The sequence below is a fragment of the Culex quinquefasciatus genome, chromosome 2 (genome assembly GCF_015732765.1).
Source record: "Culex quinquefasciatus strain JHB chromosome 2, VPISU_Cqui_1.0_pri_paternal, whole genome shotgun sequence".
Classification (NCBI taxonomy): domain Eukaryota; kingdom Metazoa; phylum Arthropoda; class Insecta; order Diptera; family Culicidae; genus Culex; species Culex quinquefasciatus.
This window is the reverse complement of record NC_051862.1, coordinates 183474876-183497492: the sequence shown is the minus strand read 5'-3', so window position 1 is coordinate 183497492 and position 22617 is coordinate 183474876. Positions and strand designations below refer to the sequence as shown.

Below are 22617 nucleotides of genomic sequence, written 5' to 3'. Positions count from 1 at the left end.
TTTAACAGTGCTAACAAAGTTGGTAACCTTTTTCACCAACTGGCAAATCGACAGGAACCCAAGAAGAATAAGTAAGATAGAAAGAGTCCTGGGAATCGAAAAGGTGTGTGTGCCGTTGTGTGATGTGGTTCGATAGATCACACGAAGGTGTTCGAGGGTCCAGTGTCTGAGCAAGTGGGAGGGTGGGATTTGTAACGGACAAACGAGCAGGGTGTGGGGAGGGGAGCGAGGGGTTGAAAGGTTAGGGTCGTTTGTTAGGCCAACTAATTCTAGATTAATTGGAGAAAACTTTTGCGAATCGGTTCGGGGCTCAGGTGAGAGTGATGGGCGGTTCCCGGTCATGGTTTTGTAGATGGGAAATCTAAAATTGAAACGGTTGCAAAGATTGGCAGGATGATTGGTTTGGAAAGATGAGTACAACCAATAAAAAAATAAAATTAATCTGATAATTGCCACAAATTTTTTTGCCAGGAGAATTAACAAAAAAATACCAAAAAATTCTTGGGCATCCTGCTGATGCAAAAATCTTCGAATCAGTTATTTTTCTTCAACTTATGATTCAAAACCCAGGCTTCTGGGCTCATACATTAAGCAATTCTCTACGAAATCGGTCTTTTTTTTATTTCATTTTTGTATTTTTTGATCCGGCTGAAACTTTCATGATGCTTTTGGTATGCGCAAAGAATCCATATTTGTCCATTAAATTTTCCATACAAATTTGGCAACTGTCCATACAAAAATTATGTATGGAAATTCAAAAATCTGTATCTTTTGAAGGAATTTTTTGATCGATTTGGTGTGTTCGGCAAAGTTGTAGGTATGGATAAGGACTACACTGAAAAAATGCTACACGTTAAAAAAAATATGATTTATAATTTAACTTTATGTCACTTAAACGTGATTTGCAAAAAAAACACTTAGGCCTGTAGGGATTATGGGTTGCAGGATTGAATATGTAATAAATTATTAAATGAGTATTTATTATAAGATTTATATAATTCATAAATAAGAGTTAAGAGCGCAACAAAAAGTGCGCACCTTCATGAATATTGCCTTGTTAGCTGATTGTGGATTGAGTGCGAGAGCGCGCTAGCGAGCTGCGAGAGAGAACAACGAGCGAGAAAACAACGAGATGCGCGCGGCCGGCGAAAGAGAGAATGAAGATTGTCAAATCAGTTTTGTGGTTAATTTCTATGGAATGAGACGTGTTGTTTGTTGATTGCAAAATATCTGTGTTTTTATTATAAAAGAAAGTCCCCGATCACGACAATGGCACAGTCCGGTAAGTCGAACCTTTTGATTCATGAAAGATCATTTGTTTTGCTTGAATTGTTGTGTTGTGAAATCCAACAGTTTTGTTTACCTGCCAGGATGCAGGTCCAAGGTTTCGCTTTGTTGTTTTGCCTGTGTTTTGAAACAGGTAGATTTTTGCTTGAACTTGTTATTTGAAATTGATAAAAGACATACAACTTTCTGCGATAATTGACGGTCTTGAATTTAATGAATGATTTGCTTGTTGTTGTGATATTGGGAACGAATGTTTTGTTTTGAAGTAGTAAGTTTGGCTTTTCGTTGTGATTATTGAAAACCAATGTTTTATTCTAAGTTTATGGTGGAATTTGAAGGCAAATAATTTGCTCGAAATTTGATTGTTTTAGTACAATCACATTTTTGCTTTAGATTTGATTGTTGTTGTTTTGATTGACGACCAATGTTTTGTTTTTAATTTGATGCAATGTATAATTGTTGTTGTGGAAATTGAACTCCAATGTTTTGTTACGAATTAGACTTCAATTTTTTTTCTTATTTTTGTGATTGATGAAAATCAATATTTTGTTTATAATTTGACAAAAGATTTGACAAGATTGTGGAAATTGAAAATCAATATTTCGTTTTGAATTTGATGGAGTATTCGTTTGCGACTGAAGGTAGATAATTTAGTTGTTGTTTTGGTAATTGAAATCAAATTTGTTGTTTGAATTTTATTGTTGTTATTATAATTGACGACCAATGTTTTGTTTTGAATTTGATGCAAAATTTGATTGTTATGGATTGTTGTTATTATTGATGATCATTATTTTTATTTTTATTTTGGATTGGATGCTGGTTATTTTGGTAATTGAAGACCAATGTTTATTTTTGAATAAGATAAATATTTGCTTCTTGTTAGTTTTGTTTTAAATTTAGTGAAAGATATGCTTGTTGTGGCAATGACTTGATGCAAAGTCCAATAAAATCACAAATTACAAAATTTACAGGTTTAATTTTGATTGAAAGATTTGATTGTTGATGAGGGAATTAATGGACAATGTTTTGTTATGATAAGATGACAAATTTGCTTATTTTTGCGATAAATGAAAACCAATATTTTGTTTCGAGTAAGATACGAGGTTTGATTGATATTGTGGTAATCGAAAACCAGTTATTATTTTGAATATGATGATAGATTTGCTTTTTGTTGTGGCAATCGAAGGCCAAGATTTGTTTTCTGAATTTGAGTTTTGTTATTATAGAACGGTATTTTTTTCGGTTGCATGCAATATTTGATTGTTGTTTTATGATGGGCAATTTTGAGTTTTAAATTTGACGCAATATTTGATTGTTTATATGGTAATTGATGACCAATGTTTTGTTTTGAAGTTGATGCAAAATTTGATTATTAATTTTATGGTTAATGAAAAAATGTTTAGTTCTCATTTGAATGAAGATTTGATTGTTGTTATTATTGACGAAAAATTGTTACTGTGAATTTGATGCAATATTAGATTGTTGCTTGAAGAAAATTGAAAACGATCGTTTTAGAATTCTAATGAAAATTTTATAGATTTATGCAGAAATTGACAATCAATGTTTTGCTTTGAAATTTGCTTTGAGCAACGTTTTTTGCCGTTATAATTGATTAGTCATAGTTAATTTTGAAGTCTCTTCTATTGGAGCCTGACAGACCTCTGCGATGGTAGTCAGAAAAAAAGTCTCCTCTGTGTTGGAGCCTGACAGACCTCTGCGATGGTAGTCAGAAAAAAAAGTCTCCTCTGTGTTGGAGCCTGACAGACCTCTGCGATGGTAGTCAGAAAAAAGTCTCCTCTGTGTTGGAGCCTGACAGACCTCTGCGATGGTAGTCAGAAAAAAGTCTCCTCTGTGTTGGAGCCTGACAGACCTCTGCGATGGTAGTCAGAAAAAAGTCTCCTCTGTGTTGGAGCCTGACAGACCTCTGCGATGGTAGTCAGAAAAAAGTCTCCTCTGTGTTGGAGCCTGACAGACCTCTGCGATGGTAGTCAGAAAAAAGTCTCCTCTGTGTTGGAGCCTGACAGACCTCTGCGATGGTAGTCAGAAAAAGTCTCCTCTGTGTTGGAGCCTGACAGACCTCTGCGATGGTAGTCAGAAAAAAGTCTCCTCTGTGTTGGAGCCTGACAGACCTCTGCGATGGTAGTCAGAAAAAAGTCTCCTCTGTGTTGGAGCCTGACAGACCTCTGCGATGGTAGTCAGAAAAAAGTCTCCTCTGTGTTGGAGCCTGACAGACCTCTGCGATGGTAGTCAGAAAAAAGTCTCCTCTGTGTTGGAGCCTGACAGACCTCTGCGATGGTAGTCAGAAAAAAGTCTCCTCTGTGTTGGAGCCTGACAGACCTCTGCGATGGTAGTCAGAAAAAAGTCTCCTCTGTGTTGGAGCCTGACAGACCTCTGCGATGGTAGTCAGAAAAAAGTCTCCTCTGTGTTGGAGCCTGACAGACCTCTGCGATGGTAGTCAGAAAAAAGTCTCCTCTGTGTTGGAGCCTGACAGACCTCTGCGATGGTAGTCAGAAAAAAGTCTCCTCTGTGTTGGAGCCTGACAGACCTCTGCGATGGTAGTCAGAAAAAAGTCTCCTCTGTGTTGGAGCCTGACAGACCTCTGCGATGGTAGTCAGAAAAAAGTCTCCTCTGTGTTGGAGCCTGACAGACCTCTGCGATGGTAGTCAGAAAAAAGTCTCCTCTGTGTTGGAGCCTGACAGACCTCTGCGATGGTAGTCAGAAAAAAGTCTCCTCTGTGTTGGAGCCTGACAGACCTCTGCGATGGTAGTCAGAAAAAAGTCTCCTCTGTGTTGGAGCCTGACAGACCTCTGCGATGGTAGTCAGAAAAAAGTCTCCTCTGTGTTGGAGCCTGACAGACCTCTGCGATGGTAGTCAGAAAAAAGTCTCCTCTGTGTTGGAGCCTGACAGACCTCTGCGATGGTAGTCAGAAAAAAGTCTCCTCTGTGTTGGAGCCTGACAGACCTCTGCGATGGTAGTCAGAAAAAAGTCTCCTCTGTGTTGGAGCCTGACAGACCTCTGCGATGGTAGTCAGAAAAAAGTCTCCTCTGTGTTGGAGCCTGACAGACCTCTGCGATGGTAGTCAGAAAAAAGTCTCCTCTGTGTTGGAGCCTGACAGACCTCTGCGATGGTAGTCAGAAAAAAGTCTCCTCTGTGTTGGAGCCTGACAGACCTCTGCGATGGTAGTCAGAAAAAAGTCTCCTCTGTGTTGGAGCCTGACAGACCTCTGCGATGGTAGTCAGAAAAAAGTCTCCTCTGTGTTGGAGCCTGACAGACCTCTGCGATGGTAGTCAGAAAAAAGTCTCCTCTGTGTTGGAGCCTGACAGACCTCTGCGATGGTAGTCAGAAAAAAGTCTCCTCTGTGTTGGAGCCTGACAGACCTCTGCGATGGTAGTCAGAAAAAAGTCTCCTCTGTGTTGGAGCCTGACAGACCTCTGCGATGGTAGTCAGAAAAAAGTCTCCTCTGTGTTGGAGCCTGACAGACCTCTGCGATGGTAGTCAGAAAAAAGTCTCCTCTGTGTTGGAGCCTGACAGACCTCAGCGATGGTAGTCAGAAAAAAGTCTCCTCTGTGTTGGAGCCTGACAGACCTCTGCGATGGTAGTCAGAAAAAGTCTCCTCTGTGTTGGAGCCTGACAGACCTCTGCGATGGTAGTCAGAAAAAAGTCTCCTCTGTGTTGGAGCCTGACAGACCTCTGCGATGGTAGTCAGAAAAAAGTCTCCTCTGTGTTGGAGCCTGACAGACCTCTGCGATGGTAGTCAGAAAAAAGTCTCCTCTGTGTTGGAGCCTGACAGACCTCTGCGATGGTAGTCAGAAAAAAGTCTCCTCTGTGTTGGAGCCTGACAGACCTCTGCGATGGTAGTCAGAAAAAAGTCTCCTCTGTGTTGGAGCCTGACAGACCTCTGCGATGGTAGTCAGAAAAAAGTCTCCTCTGTGTTGGAGCCTGACAGACCTCTGCGATGGTAGTCAGAAAAAAGTCTCCTCTGTGTTGGAGCCTGACAGACCTCTGCGATGGTAGTCAGAAAAAGTCTCCTCTGTGTTGGAGCCTGACAGACCTCTGCGATGGTAGTCAGAAAAAAGTCTCCTCTGTGTTGGAGCCTGACAGACCTCTGCGATGGTAGTCAGAAAAAAGTCTCCTCTGTGTTGGAGCCTGACAGACCTCTGCGATGGTAGTCAGAAAAAAGTCTCCTCTGTGTTGGAGCCTGACAGACCTCTGCGATGGTAGTCAGAAAAAGTCTCCTCTGTGTTGGAGCCTGACAGACCTCTGCGATGGTAGTCAGAAAAAGTCTCCTCTGTGTTGGAGCCTGACAGACCTCTGCGATGGTAGTCAGAAAAAAGTCTCCTCTGTGTTGGAGCCTGACAGACCTCTGCGATGGTAGTCAGAAAAAAGTCTCCTCTGTGTTGGAGCCTGACAGACCTCTGCGATGGTAGTCAGAAAAAAGTCTCCTCTGTGTTGGAGCCTGACAAACCTCTGCGATGGTAGTCAGAAAAAAGTCTCCTCTGTGTTGGAGCCTGACAGACCTCTGCGATGGTAGTCAGAAAAAAGTCTCCTCTGTGTTGGAGCCTGACAGACCTCTGCGATGGTAGTCAGAAAAAAGTCTCCTCTGTGTTGGAGCCTGACAGACCTCTGCGATGGTAGTCAGAAAAAAGTCTCCTCTGTGTTGGAGCCTGACAGACCTCTGCGATGGTAGTCAGAAAAAAGTCTCCTCTGTGTTGGAGCCTGAAAGACCTCTGCGATGGTAGTCAGAAAAAAGTCTCCTCTGTGTTGGAGCCTGACAGACCTCTGCGATGGTAGTCAGAAAAAAAGTCTCCTCTGTGTTGGAGCCTGACAGACCTCTGCGATGGTAGTCAGAAAAAAGTCTCCTCTGTGTTGGAGCCTGACAGACCTCTGCGATGGTAGTCAGAAAAAAGTCTCCTCTGTGTTGGAGCCTGACAGACCTCTGCGATGGTAGTCAGAAAAAAGTCTCCTCTGTGTTGGAGCCTGACAGACCTCTGCGATGGTAGTCAGAAAAAGTCTCCTCTGTGTTGGAGCCTGACAGACCTCTGCGATGGTAGTCAGAAAAAAGTCTCCTCTGTGTTGGAGCCTGACAGACCTCTGCGATGGTAGTCAGAAAAAAAGTCTCCTCTGTGTTGGAGCCTGACAGACCTCTGCGATGGTAGTCAGAAAAAAGTCTCCTCTGTGTTGGAGCCTGACAGACCTCTGCGATGGTAGTCAGAAAAAAGTCTCCTCTGTGTTGGAGCCTGACAGACCTCTGCGATGGTAGTCAGAAAAAAGTCTCCTCTGTGTTGGAGCCTGACAGACCTCTGCGATGGTAGTCAGAAAAAAGTCTCCTCTGTGTTGGAGCCTGACAGACCTCTGCGATGGTAGTCAGAAAAAGTCTCCTCTGTGTTGGAGCCTGACAGACCTCTGCGATGGTAGTCAGAAAAAAGTCTCCTCTGTGTTGGAGCCTGACAGACCTCTGCGATGGTAGTCAGAAAAAAGTCTCCTCTGTGTTGGAGCCTGACAGACCTCTGCGATGGTAGTCAGAAAAAAAGTCTCCTCTGTGTTGGAGCCTGACAGACCTCTGCGATGGTAGTCAGAAAAAAGTCTCCTCTGTGTTGGAGCCTGACAGACCTCTGCGATGGTAGTCAGAAAAAAGTCTCCTCTGTGTTGGAGCCTGACAGACCTCTGCGATGGTAGTCAGAAAAAAGTCTCCTCTGTGTTGGAGCCTGACAGACCTCTGCGATGGTAGTCAGAAAAAATCTCCTCTGTGTTGGAGCCTGACAGACCTCTGCGATGGTAGTCAGAAAAAAGTCTCCTCTGTGTTGGAGCCTGACAGACCTCTGCGATGGTAGTCAGAAAAAAGTCTCCTCTGTGTTGGAGCCTGACAGACCTCTGCGATGGTAGTCAGAAAAAAGTCTCCTCTGTGTTGGAGCCTGACAGACCTCTGCGATGGTAGTCAGAAAAAAGTCTCCTCTGTGTTGGAGCCTGACAGACCTCTGCGATGGTAGTCAGAAAAAAGTCTCCTCTGTGTTGGAGCCTGACAGACCTCTGCGATGGTAGTCAGAAAAAAGTCTCCTCTGTGTTGGAGCCTGACAGACCTCTGCGATGGTAGTCAGAAAAAAGTCTCCTCTGTGTTGGAGCCTGACAGACCTCTGCGATGGTAGTCAGAAAAAAGTCTCCTCTGTGTTGGAGCCTGACAGACCTCTGCGATGGTAGTCAGAAAAAAGTCTCCTCTGTGTTGGAGCCTGACAGACCTCTGCGATGGTAGTCAGAAAAAAGTCTCCTCTGTGTTGGAGCCTGACAGACCTCTGCGATGGTAGTCAGAAAAAAGTCTCCTCTGTGTTGGAGCCTGACAGACCTCTGCGATGGTAGTCAGAAAAAAGTCTCCTCTGTGTTGGAGCCTGACAGACCTCTGCGATGGTAGTCAGAAAAAGTCTCCTCTGTGTTGGAGCCTGACAGACCTCTGCGATGGTAGTCAGAAAAAAGTCTCCTCTGTGTTGGAGCCTGACAGACCTCTGCGATGGTAGTCAGAAAAAAGTCTCCTCTGTGTTGGAGCCTGACAGACCTCTGCGATGGTAGTCAGAAAAAAATCTCCTCTGTGTTGGAGCCTGACAGACCTCTGCGATGGTAGTCAGAAAAAAGTCTCCTCTGTGTTGGAGCCTGACAGACCTCTGCGATGGTAGTCAGAAAAAAGTCTCCTCTGTGTTGGAGCCTGACAGACCTCTGCGATGGTAGTCAGAAAAAAAGTCTCCTCTGTGTTGGAGCCTGACAGACCTCTGCGATGGTAGTCAGAAAAAAGTCTCCTCTGTGTTGGAGCCTGACAGACCTCTGCGATGGTGGTCAGAAAAAAGTCTCCTCTGTGTTGGAGCCTGACAGACCTCTGCGATGGTAGTCAGATTTAAAAAAAAAATGAATAATCTGTGCTGGAGTTCTTTGCGAAAGCAGTCAGATAACAACCTCCTCGATAAAGGAACCCGACAGACATTTGTGATGATTTTTTTTAAATAACTTCGCAGAAGGAGCCTTATGGATTTTAAAAATATATTGTTCAGCAAATCTTTTCATTCAATTAAGGACCGTCTTTAACATCACAAAAGAAATTGACCTAAGAAAATGAATAAATAAATTTAAATGTGAAAGCGAGCACTTTTTGGTATCCACAAATAAAGCAATATGTATTTTGGCGTTATGTCTGTGAACTACCTAAAAATGATTTTAAATTCATCGAATAGGACTAAAACGGTTGTCACTAAAACTGGAGTTGTCCTCTCTTGAAAGATAAACCTCTAAATTGAAAGACGTTAATGATTTAGTATTCCATATTGATTGTTGTTATGGTTAATTGTTACTTTAATCGATTTACTCAGCTGTGATACAAAAGTTGCTTGAAACCCAACATTATTTCACAGGGAAGTAAAAATTTAAGTAGTCGTTAACATGAACAATACATTATTAGTTTAAAAAAAGGTAAAATAATTCACTTATTAATTAATTTGATGCATTTTGAAATAATAAATAAAGGAATGATTAATCATCAGAAATGCTTAAAATATAATATAAAGTGTGAGAGCGTTGCGTCACAACAGAAAGTAATACAAATATTTAAAGATTAATTTTGAGTTGAGAAGTATGAGTGACAATTTAACCAACGAAAAAAAAAAACATTATTTTGAAAAAACTAGGAAATATTTATTATATTTATTTTTATTTTTCAATGCAATATCTGTTATTTGTATCAAAATAGTTCAAAATCATGCATTAATTGCGATGGAAATTATATTTTAACACTGTATCATTTTATTGAGTTAAAAAAAAAACTTTCAGAATTTTAGTAATGTAAATATATCAAAATTAAATTAAGAGAAACATTATTTTGAAATAAATTAAAGAAACTTTGGGGTTCTTTAATCGATTGTACATAATTATGAAACCAAACTTTTCAAATTACATAACAGGAGTTTATCAGCAAAGAAAAAGTTAAAATTTTAAATAAGAAAAGAAATTATTGACAGGGATCGTAAAGATCGTGATTAAGTTTCTGTGAACAATCTACTCAAGTAATATATCAAAGTTGCTTGGAACCCATTTTACATTACGAGAAAAATAAAACAAAATATTTAAATATAAAACATAAAAAAATCATTCAGCTGTTTTTAGATAAGCAAGATACGTTTTGAAGGAAATTATGGTTAGGATATTGTCTCCTCCGTGTTGGAGCCTGACAGACCTCTGCGGTGGTAGTTTGAAAAATGTTTCGCATGAGCTGGAACTCTTTGAGAAAGTAGTCAGATTGCAATCTATACATCTATGCACTACAAGAATAATTGAATAAAATATGTTTTTGTTGTTATCTGATAAGCACAGTACATTTTGAAGGTATATATAAATAATATGACTTTAAACCAGACATGCATCGGCACTATGAGCTCTTTTTAACGGCACTCAGCTTGTTCTAGATGGCATTTTCGTTTAAAGCAATGTTATGTTTGTTGCTAGGTAAAAATCTCTTGGTTTTGGCTTGAATAATGTGTAGAAAACTTTGGTTCATTGGAAAACCCGATTTTAGCTATATTTTCATGTAAATGTTCTCTTAAGCTCTCAAGAAGAACTTCTTAAAAGCTCTTTGAGTGCAATTAAGAGTTCTTAACCTATATCTCGGTTGGGTTTCAAAATAATCTCTCAGGGTCTTGGGGAGCCTAAAAGACAAGCGTAATTAGCGTATTCTAATCACTGGCACAACATGCTGGGTATCTTCTACGTGAAATGCCAAACAAGTTCTTCTAAAAGAGGAGTTAGAGCGGATGCATGTCTGCTTTAAACATTGTTTTGATCATGATTAAATGTAACATTGAATAATCTAATCTACGGTAATATCAAAAGTGCTTGAATCCATACCCTTAGCTACAATAAATACAATTTGAAGAGAAAATTAATTTGACATATAATAGAAATCGAATATAGCGAAACGGCATTTATTTCAGTTTATATATTTTATTGTTATTGCAACAATTTACCACATGATTTTGTTTTATTCATTAGAATAATATTTTCTGTACTATGTTTTGTTTCAAGATAAACAAAAATATTATTAAGTAGACACAACAGAGAAAAAAAACTATTCGGTAAAAACTATCGTTTGTCTGGTTAAAAGATCGCGTAAGTGAATATTAATAGAAAGTTCAAAATTTTTAATATAAAAGTTGAAAAATGTTTACAGAACAAAATCGTTAAATCGGTAATTTTTTTTTAAAGAAAGCTTTTGTGGCAAAAATAAACAACATTTGATTTTATTTTTTTTTTTTTTCAAAAAATGTATTTTGTGCAGCAAAGCACATTTTGAGCATTAATTGAATTATTTATATTATTTTTGCAATTTGCTTCATTTATTGAGATTGCTTTTCAAGAAATCATCTTAAACTGAAATATGGACTATTTTTTATTTTATAAAAGTGTACCGGTACTGATGAAAACAAATTCTTCGAAAATATTACTGATTTTGCATTTTAGTAATTTTTGCCATGATTTATAAACAGTTTCAAAATTAGTTAAAATGCGGTAATTTTTGATACAATATTAAGCGGTGTTTGCACATCGGAAGGAACCGGTCAAGAAAAAATTCAAATGGGCAGCAGTAGAAGCGAAAGCAAGCCAGATAGGGTGAAGAAATGCCTCAAGAAAATGCTCCCTCTCCTTTGTTCTGCTGTTTGTAAAGCTGTTTCTTGACCCCTTTCCTTCCGATCTCCATACTAGCCTTTATTTAAAAAAAATGTTGTTTGTTTTAGCTGTACAGCTTGGTTGGGAATAAATTACAGAAAAGTACAGATAAAAATATTGAAAATGAGAAAGGAATAAGCTTGCTTGTAGATCCATTTTGGGTGTTTTTGGGTATTAATTACAAACGTATACTTTTCTTCACGTCTGCATTTAATATTAAAATCAGTTTATGTTTACCTTCAAGTCCCGTCTGGTGGATCAATCGGACGTGGCACTGGGCTTGGGCTCATAATCCATAGATCGGTTTGAACTCCGTGGCGGGCGCACATAAATTCAAAGTGTAAATTTGAGTAAAAACAATATCTGTGCCTGTCATAGTTTTTGTTTTCAGATTTTTTTTAAATAAGTTAAATAAATTACCACATTGTATATATTTTTAGAAATGTTTATTCTTTGTTTTTTATGGTACACATAAATTTAAAACTTTAAAAACGCCAGAATTATGCTTCATTTGTTATTTAAGTCAGCAACATGTTAGATTTTTGAATTTAGAACACATTGTTTTATATTTCATATTCACAAAATGATAATAAATAAAAACAATGTGATTTTAAACCTCATCAGCGCATTCAATTTTCTACAACTCCTGCGATCGGATGTCAGTCTCTTGGACAACATAGATGAAACATTTCGAAGACTGCGCTTTCGTATTTAGATCAGCATGAAAACAAAGTCGAGGAACCCGACGAAAATCTTTTAGGAAATTAAAAAAAAATTGATTGATTTAGCATTCATGCAATTTTTCTGTTAGGAATTATGATTGATATTCGTCATCTTGAGAGTAGAAAAGAGGGAGAATGTAGGGATTATGGGTTGCAGGATTGAATATGTAATAAATTATTAAATGAGTATTTATTATAAGATTTATATAATTCATAAATAAGAGTTAAGAGCGCAACAAAAGTGCGCACCTTCATGAATATTGCCTTGTTAGCTGATTGTGGATTGAGTGCGAGAGCGCGCTAGCGAGCTGCGAGAGAGAACAACGAGCGAGAAAACAACGAGATGCGCGCGGCCGGCGAAAGAGAGAATGAAGATTGTCAAATCAGTTTTGTGGTTAATTTCTATGGAATAAGACGTGTTGTTTGTTGATTGCAAAATATCTGTGTTTTTATTATAAAAGAAAGTCCCCGATCACGACAAGGCCGTTGCAAATATTTTTCAAAGTTTATGTCGCCCCCCCCCCCCCCTCTCCCTTCAAAGTTGGCCTGAATAATCAAGGGGCAATAAACATATTTTTTCGAAAAACTTCAAAATTTTAATGAAAATTATAGTTTAATCAATTGAAAACCAGTTAAAATGCATTTTCCCACGTTTATAATCATATTTAGCATGTAAGCATGATGAAATAGCAATGTACAGTCCCACGGAAAAGTTTTTTTTTGCGGAAAACAAAATTCCGTCAATACCTCGATATTTTCAAAACTAATGATTGGAAAGCAACTGTACGCCTGTAAAATGCATTTTAAAAAGACTCTTTTCATCCGAATGTTGAAACCTAGGCTTGTAATTTCAATTCTCATATTTTTTTATTTTGGTGTGTATGCAACACATGACCAATATGACAAAGAACTTACAAAAGTGCTGGAAATAATTTTTTTTTTGAATTTCAATCCTTTTATTTTAAAGTCAAAGTATGTTTTAATGAATAAACGATTGACTGCTCTTAATGCTCGATCATACCATAAACTGGCATTTTGTTTTTTGGTGCAACAGACAAAGACATACCTTGTGCTCTTACACGCAAACATGCGCGCAGGAAGTCTTGATTTGCGTGGTGTACGTGATCGAGTGTCGAAACATTTACCGAGATTCCAATATCGAACAACTCCACAGTGTGACATCCATATTGTCAACTAGAATAAGCGCTTGAGTACTTTTCGTCGCACGTTTGGTTTGCGAAACTTTTGATTGATAAAAGAGCCCTGCGGACAAAGTTCGAAGAGCTGACTGAAAATTATGAAAACCAGCAAATAGGCAAAAGATAATGATTGGTAGAATAGGACTGAAACTACAAATTACAAAAAAAAACTAAAATGAATCAGGATAAATGCCCATTAAAATACAAAACAAAAATAACAAAAAAATAATACAAGAAAAGTAAAGTTTTTCGTAAAATCAGAGTTGCTCGAAAAAAAGGAGGTCCATAACAAAACTAAAAAAATATGAGCAATAGAGGGTTAAGCAGCTAGATCAACTTTTAAGCTTGTCAAATCCACGAATAGTCACTGTCGTGTTTTTTAACAATCGTTCGTACTCATTTGTTCAGTCGTTAAGATGACGACAAAATATCAAGCAATATTTTTGTATTTGTACTTAGATAGAACCCAGTTTCTGCAAAGGCGTGTACCTCATGAAATTAGAGAGGAACTTTGGTACCATTTCAAATTAGTTCAAAATCCATTAAATTTGCATTAAGTTATAATTATTCGCTATTTGCACAATACGGTTGAAATTTTTGATTAGATAGTATCATTACTTGTAAGTTTGAAACATGGAGTTTACAATTTGCGACGCCAAAGCAACGTGCGCATCCCACGACTGCGCAGATTCCTCATCGGAATGCTTCAAGCATTTTCTTCCCCGCCAAGTTAGTCCGACTCAATCCAATTTAAAGTTCAAATAAATTCCCCAGCGAAACTTACCCTTTCACGTGTGTCCCCACGTGCCTTAATGGGTGGGATTTTTCTTCGTCGATTCTTCCCTGAAGGTAGACCGTCCAAACTGCTGTAGCTCAAAATCACATTCCGGCCGCAGAACCTGCCGACATTTCCGTCGTCGAAGACATTCCACGCTGGGGACCAATCCTATGTGAATCGAGGGGGCGGCTTTTACTCAAAGAAATGGCGCGCGCACACACACACACGTGGACCAGCTCGTATGTGTGTTTTCTGCGAGAAGAAAATATCCTTCGACTTGATTTCTCCCCAGTGACGTCTTCTTCGTTTTTGCCGGGAGCTCCAACAAGTCTGTGCGAAATCCTTTTTCCTCACCGGAGCCTTATTTTGATCCGTTTTTTCACTCAACTCTTTTTCTTCTCAAATTTCTTCTGGGAAAGCCTCTTCCAGTGGAAACTTTTTCCGGATTTTCCCAGTCTCGAACGGGAAATATTATATTTTTAGAGCGCCGCGTGCCAACCCAATCAAGAAATTACAGCAAAAAAACATTCTTTGTTTTCCTTCATCATTTTAGACTTTTCTAATTTTCCCACAGTCGGTATCACTTTAGGGGTCTTCACCGCTCACAAGACTCAACCTCGGTTATTCGATTCCGGCTGCTGTCGAGCCAACAAGATTTGTAACTTGTAACGAAATTTTCACTTCACCAATAAGCGCGCGCCAACTCCACTTGAGAGTGGGGGTGTGGGAAAATTGAGTCGGGCAAATCACTTGCTCCCACGGTTTCAAACCCCAAAACCACACACACTCGTACAAACTACCGTACTTTATGGCACGGTTTTTTTCCAATTTTGTTTGCTTTGGTTCGTTGATTGTCCCTTTTTTTCACGATCACGTCGTTTTCACGAGGACACACGAGTACGCGTCAGGGAAAACTTTTTCCCAGCCGTTTGTTGTTTTTAAATTTTCCCAGCGAGATTCACCCTTATCAGAGCACACTCGGGCTGGCAAACCCGGTTGGTTCGGGGCCAATTCAATCCAATTGACCTTTTTTTGTAGGAGGGGGCCTTCCTCACCCCGCTGCTCCTCAAAACTTTCCCACGATTGATTGGACCAAGTTTCAGCCAAACTATCCCGATAAAGTTGATGGAATCTCCCTCCCTTCAACGGACACTTTTCCGAACGCCTCCCAACGCCGTCATATTCACTTGTTTACATAACTCTACATCACACGATTTCCACGAGTTTGCTGTTATCCCCCCCGGGAAAAGACATTTCCCGGCACTCCTCGGAAAAGTTCCCTCAAGGATTCCACGAAACTCCGCACCTAAGATCCCCAGCACCGGGCGACCTCCAAACTAATCCCGCAAGATTTCCACCGGAGAAAACTTTCGCCCCAAAAGCAAATATCCACACAGGCACACAGGAAAATCCTTTGCGACCGGGCTTCCCAGCCGTCAGTCGACACGTTCACAGCTTTCCCGGGTGGTGTCACCGCCGGGAGATTCACCGACTCCGTTAAAAACCGTACCAAAGCGCTAAGAATCTCGTTCGATACTGACGCGGGCCCCGCACCGGAGAGAGATCAATCCCGATGAAGACGACGACGATGGCATCCCGCATTTTCCGCGCGCCCGGAACTCACCCCCTCACAGGTTGTCCTCTAGCCCGACGAACGACCTGCTGAGGACTCAGTCTCACGCACCGCATCGTGTGAAGGGAACTCACGCGCGAGAGAGAATCTGCTAAAAGAGAGCGGGAGGTACTAGAGAGCGAGAGAGAGCGATGGAGGAGGTACTAGATTGAGTCGCAACAATGTCAGTGACGGAGCAAACGACACAAAAACACACAACTCGGTGGAACTCACGCAAACTCAGCTGATGTTGGGCACTCATATCGCAAGCAAAGAGTGGCCGAGCCTGAGTGGGATGGGTGTGGGAAAAAGCTGTGTTGAGGTAAGGACGCTGCGATTGAAGCGACCGAGTGACATGGACCGAAAGTGGAACAAAGTGTATGGGGTAAGGTCGTGGTTACAGTGTCAATATCGGATCCGCGACTATATGGAATGCAATCGATTTCAGCGAAAATAAAATGGAAATTGGTCCTGATTAAAATTGATTCAATGGTTTCGAGTTGATAAATACAAAACACAAAATTTCACGGTTAAATTCCAGCTTGCAAAATGCGGTTTGCTCGAAAATCACGTTTTGGACCAGTTTTGAACACGCTGTATCTTTTTTAGGAGCATTAGCCTGTCCCATTTTGAGGTCATGTCTTGGAATTTTAGGTGCTCACTTCTTAAATGGTAGATTATGATGTTAGGAACAATGTTTTCTTAGACAAGAAAAAATAATAAAATACTTTTTCGCACCCCCTAATCGATTTACTGAAAAAAGTCACTTTTTTTAACTTTTTTTTTGAAATAGGCTTGTAATTGTTATTTAACTTTAGTAAATTAGGATCGCTTTATCTTAGGATGATAGGTAAGAGTCTAAGGTACAAGATGTACTATCCAAATATGACCAAATTCAATGTTTTTCCGAAGTTTCAGGAGGTTTTGTGTCGAAAAAATTGCATTTTTCAATTTTTTTCAAAAAGCTCATTTAATTTTGGGTAAACGATTTTTGCCAGTAATCAAAGTATATGGAGCTTGTAGAGAATTTTCTCACGAACATTTTTCTCTAAGAGACTTTTGACTTTCGTCACTCCTGAGCCGAGATATTCAAGTTTTATTGAGAAAAGAAAATCCAATTTTCAAAAAACCCTCAATTTAATTATTCATGGCTTACTGATTGCTCTAAAAACTGCATGCTAAAGACTTAGAGGTTAAGTAAGACTTTCTTTATGTAATTTTGGCTTCTAATTCTTATTCTGGAGTCAGATTCCATGTAGATACTAGTGGTTCTGAGTTAAACACGATTGAAAAAGACAGCTGTAAAGTAGGAATTATAATTAATATCTGCAGTCTTTTTTGACAAAGGGGCTATGTTTTAAGGAACTTAAAAATGATGTTGGGAGAATGCATATTTCGACAATCAAAGTAAGCTATGCTAAAAGGAATCAAAACATTCTGTTGTGTTGTGTTTGAACACGTGTAAGCTGTGTTTTGAGTTCGTTACATTTCTTCAAGTTACTCATCATTGCTCAAACTCAGTTTTGATTAATTTTCGATACAGTTTGTTGAATCTTGTTTCAATAGGTAAGTTTTTGTGATTAAAAAATCATCATAATATTTTTTTATACTTGTCTATTGATTATAGTAACTATGCCTAAAACTAAGCCGCTAAAACGAGAATGTAAGAAAGATTCGAAGGAGCCAGATTACTTCATTGGACATCCCCGCCGAAAGCTCGCACGTGATCACTTGCCTTCAAAGCGAGAGGTTTTGTCGTATCTGAGGTTTTGAGAAACGATGCATTGAGGCAATTCACTTGTTGCATTGGCGAAGTATCCAACACCGTACGATCTTTTTGGGAAACTAACGGTTTCCCATCCATACTGTTACGGAATGTATCGCGTAAAGTGAAGTCTCTTCAGCAGCAACTAGACGCCGCACGTAAGCACAAATCATCTGCGAAGTCTCAGCGCTTTAAGGATGGCCTCGATGAGCTATTCGACATCTCTCATGCTGAAATTGATGATCAAATCGCCAACGATCCTCAGCGTTCTGCATTCTGGAAGAAGCAACAATGTGCTGGAGAACCACTTTTGTTCGGCAAACTGATCGACAAGGCGACGCATGATGCAGAACAACCAAAAGAAAACCCAGCAGAACAACCCGACGAGATCCCGCCAACCATTGAGTCTACAGTTGAGCCGACCATTGACGATTGCGAAGGAAGTGAAAAAGGTAATGATTCAGATTTTGCGCTGCAAGCCTCTCCAGCTCTGGCAAGGAAGAAAGCGAAACGGATTGCCGTCCTGAATAGTGTAGTGGTTGAAAATCTGGACAGAGAAAAAGTTTCCAACCGCGGTGCTGTTGGGCTGGTCGCATCTGTGGCATCAGCTTTGGGACAAGATGTGAAAAATCTCTCTTTGAGCAAGAGTACTAGCTGTCGTAGACGAAAGCAGGTAATTTTCATTCACTATTTTTTTATTTGTAGTTAGTTAATTAAAATTTATATGATAGGCGCGCTCCCAGATTCTGGATTCGGTTAAGGCGTCCTATGACAGGAATAAGGCGCTCACCGTCCATTTTGACGGGAAACAGCTTTTGCAGAATCGATCCAAACGGGAAAAGATTGCAGTGGTTGTGACTGGCAATGGAATTCCGGAGCAAATACTGGCCGCAGAGTTCATCGAGGATGGCACCGGCCGAACGATTGCTGAGTTTGTGTACAAATGTTTGCAAGATTGGGATCTAACCGGTACAATCAAGGTAAAAAGTTATGACACCGCTAAAGTTAACTCCGGAATACGAAACGGTGCCGCTGCGATCCTGGACAAGCTTTTGGGGAGAAAGCTTCTCGATTTTCCGTGTCGCCACCATATCTACGAACTGATTTTATCGTGTGCATTCAGAGTGTGTTTCCCGGGCAAGACAACTGCACCTGACGAAGTTTTGTTTAAACCATTCCGCGATCAATGGCATTATTTGGATCATACTGAGTACGAGCCCTATGAAGGAGATGCGATAACGGCAGATGACAAGCAGAGACTTCAATCTATTTTTGAAGAATTGTTGCAGAAGAACTACATTCGCCGAGATTACGAAGAACTCCTTCAGTTGGGCTTGATGTGTGTATCTGATGAGTGTAATTATTCGTTCCGGTTTTTAGGGGCTACTCACCACGCGAGGTGGATGAGCAAAGCTATATATTGCTTGAAGATGTACTTGCTGCGCGGACAATATCCCGGCGAAGATGGCTTCCCGGAACAGCTGAAGAGATTCGTTACATTCATCTTGAAGGTCTACCTTGAAGGTTGGTACAAAGCACCGCTGGCGACGTCTGCACCAAGAAATGATTTGGAATTTCTGGAAAAACTGGACAACTACCCTGATCGTGAAATTGGAGAAGCAACGTACGCAAAAATGGTAACACATTTGTGGTACCTATCGGACATTAATATAGACGTATCCAGTTTGAAATGGCCGCTAGGTGGCCAATGGTGTTAGAAATGACAGCTTCCATGTATTTGAATATGGGAGCTCAGGAAAACTCAATTTTTAAGCAATAAAATGATTATTTATGATAAAAGTATTGATTGATTAGGTGCACAAAATGTGTCTAGAATATTATTAAAATAAAAACTGTTCAAAAATTTGCAATTGAGATAAGTACACCATTCGATTCAGCAGGAATTTTGGGCACCAAAAATATATAGTTTTCATATGTTAAGTGTTTTATTTTAGAAGAAAATTAACAAAAAGTATGAAAATCGAGACATTTAGTATGGGAGCTGTCAAATCTCTCACCATCAAAAAGCAGCGTTGAGCTTTCGCTGGATTTGTCTATTGGATTGGCGTTTTTCGACCCGAAGGTCTCAGATGAAACCAAAAAAGAAATGTTTTCTCGACTGACGATCAAGCGTGACCGGCGGGATTCTCATAAACTGGTTAAGTTTGGAAAGATTTACAACGTAGCAGAATACGTTTCGCAGAATACCCTTGATTTCTTCAACATCTTGCGGATATCAACAAGCTTTCTATTCTTGGATCCTGCATCGTGGCCTACAAACGAGCACTTCATCGAGGGGCAACAACTGTGTGAGTCTCTCAGCGTGATCAATGACTGCGCAGAGAGAGCAATATCGATCTGCAGTACTTATAATAACGTTGGACCCAAAAGTGATTGCGAAAAATCCGAACTAATTATCGCGGTCGCCAAAAATCGAAGAGAACAAAATAACTCGTCCAAGAAGAGTGTTGGCGATTACGTCGCTCAGCAGAACGAAACTCAGTAACGTATAGTTTTTAGTTTCAAATAAACATAAAAATCGTGAAATTTCGTAGTTTCTATTCAAAAACAAAGCTCATAATTTTATGGATAAGTATATGTGTTATCAAGTTTTTCTAATAAATTTTCTTTCGCTTATTTTATTATATATTTTTTTCAATCGTGTTTAACTCAGAACCACTAGTATCTACATGGAATCTGACTCCAGAATAAGAATTAGAAGCCAAAATTACATAAAGAAAGTCTTACTTAACCTCTAAGTCTTTAGCATGCAGTTTTAGAGCAATCAGTAAGCCATGAATAATTAAATTGAGGGTTTTTTGAAAATTGGATTTTCTTTTCTCAATAAAACTTGAATATCTCGGCTCAGGAGTGACGAAAGTCAAAAGTCTCTTAGAGAAAAATGTTCGTGAGAAAATTCTCTACAAGCTCCATATACTTTGATTACTCGCAAAAATCGTTTACCCAAAATTAAATGAGCTTTTTTGAAAAAAAAAAATTGAAAAAATGCAATTTTTTCGACACAAAACCTCCTGAAACTTCGGAAAAACATTGAATTTGGTCATATTTGGATAGTACATCTTGTACCTTAGACTCTTACCTATCATCCTAAGATAAAGCGATCCTAATTTACTTAAGTTAAATAACAATTACAAGCCTATTTCAAAAAAAAGTTAAAAAAAGTGACTTTTTTCAGTAAATCGATTAGGGGGTGCGAAAAAGTATTTTATTATTTTTTCTTGTCTAAGAAAACATTGTTCCTAACATCATAATCTACCATTTAAGAAGTGAGCACCTAAAATTCCAAGACATGACCTCAAAATGGGACAGGCTAAGGAGCATGCATGCTCTTCGTAAAAGTTGTAGAGCACCTTCCAGAATATCCGAATATGAATCCGGTTTTAGTACAGCATGAAACGTGAATTTTATAATTAGACCGTAGTAAATATTTTTCAAAGTATTCGTCTTTCGACTCTGGTCGGTGTCGAGGGGGGGGGGGACCTAAAAATAATGATATAACAAGCCATAGTCTCAACATTTTAATGCAAAAAGTGTTTTAAAATGAATTCTGCTCTAGTTCAGTTGTTTTACAATAATTAGTTTTCAATAAAAGTAAGATTTGACGAAGACAAAAAAAATACCAAAAAAGTCTTTTAATGATACTAAACATCAATTTTTTTCTCCAAAATTCAAAAGATTTATCAGCGGAATGCATTTTAAATCAATTTCAGCTGATTTGACTTAAATTTATACTGAAATTTTTAAGTTTTTTGAAAAAAAAAATTTTTTTTTGCCCCCAGATTTTTCAAGCCAACTTTAAAAGAAGGGGGAGGGATGTGATAAAAACTTGAAATAAAATTTGCCAGCCTTATCATAATCCAAGAAAAATGTTTTTCCCAAACAACTTTCCATAGCAAATTTAATCATTTTGTGCAAAGTGAGGACTAAAACAATCGTTCCCAAACTTTGGGGAGTAGTTACGGACTCGAAAAAGGAACTTAAAATTACTGTGCTCCTGAAATTTGGACAACTTTATATTTTTCCAAACAACCATATAAAACCATTGCTGGGCAATCCTTCGCCAACTCGCACAGCAGTTTCCTCGACCCCTCTTCGATTTGCGTTAAACGTTATCCTTAGGGGTAACTTTTGTCCCTGATCACGAATTCGAGGTTCATTTTTCGATATCTCGTCTCCTTCTGGGAAGGTACGATCCCTTCAATATTCAAAAATGTGAAAAAAACAAGTTTTTAAAAAAAATTGCAGCCTGAATGATGGAAATTGGGTGTAAAAGGACCTTACATATTAAATTGAGCGCCCTATTTGATGGCGTATTCAAAATTCTGAAGAAAAATTAATTTTTCATCGAAAAAACACAACTCTGACATTTTTAGATACTCGATTGTATTTTTTTTTTGAATGTGTCAATTTATGGAAAATTTAATGTTCTTTTTTCGGATCAGCAAAAACCCAGAAGGGCCATTTTTGGGTCAAAGTTTTACGCAAATCGAAGAGAATTGCCCAGCTTGATTGGATATAACGACAAACGTTCTAAAATAAGAAAAGAAATCATGTATAGTCAAAAAATATTAAAAGCTATACTCTAAAATAAATGTTCTACATTCTAACCTTTTGAGCTAACACCGATAAAGAGCCTATTTGACATTTTTTGACATTTTCAACAAACTTTAATGATTTTGGTCGTGTGTCGTGTGGGGGAGATCGGTTCGAGAATCGACGCGTGAGAACCTGCGAGATAGTAGTGAAAATTCGGGAATTCGTGTCGTCGTGTAAATTACTGCTGTCGAGCCGGTTGTTTGCGGTCCGGTCGGTGCTAATACGTTGCGAAGTTTGTTATGAAGAAGTCGTGCGCTGTGTAGCAGAGCTATTTCATACTTTTGGGATATTATATTATGAATTGCACGTTGCCGATTAAAACGATAATTATAATTACACTTCCTTCCAAAGCCCTTCCCATATCTTCGTTGCTCGGATGGCACGCCGTCGGTATGAAATAATAAATTAAAAATATGTTATTAATTGCACATTGCCGAATAAAACGTTATTTATAATTACACTTAGTTGTAAAGCCCTTCCCATAGCTTCGTTGCTCGGATGGCACGCCGGCGGTAAGAAGTTTCAAAAATGTGCGATTGCATAAGTCCTTCTCATAGCGTCGTAGCTCGGAAGGCAAAGATCATGTTTCATTTTCTGGTCATATCATCTACCAAGATGAATCCTGGCCTTCCCTTTCCTTCCCCTACTAACACAATTCCCCCACTTCCCGTGATGCTTGAGGGAGATGCTGTGGATTCAACGGTCTCATGCGGTTTTTTTTTTTTTTTTTTTAATTTATATTTATTCAATTTTTTTTTTTTCATGTACATTCATTCAGTTAAAATATTATTGAGTGTCCAATCACAAACGATGACTTTTCACCTCAATTTTAAATACTAGCAACTTTCATTTAGTCATGAAATATTGTAGCTTTCGCTATTCAGTGATTTCAAATGTAGGAGGTCCTACATGTACAAAAGGGAAAAGGGATACCTTAAAACTAA

General features: G+C 39.1%; 1 protein-coding gene across 1 annotated transcript in view; it reads right to left on the bottom strand.

Annotated features, from left to right (window-relative positions):
• Positions 1–15235, bottom strand: part of LOC6040847 — a 135571-nt gene extending 120336 nt beyond the window's left edge. Inside the window, exon 1 of the mRNA XM_038255515.1 lies at positions 13686–15235. The gene's annotated coding sequence lies outside the window, so the exon portion shown is untranslated. The remainder of the gene's footprint in view (positions 1–13685) is intronic.
• Between the last annotated feature and the right edge of the window lie 7382 nt (positions 15236–22617).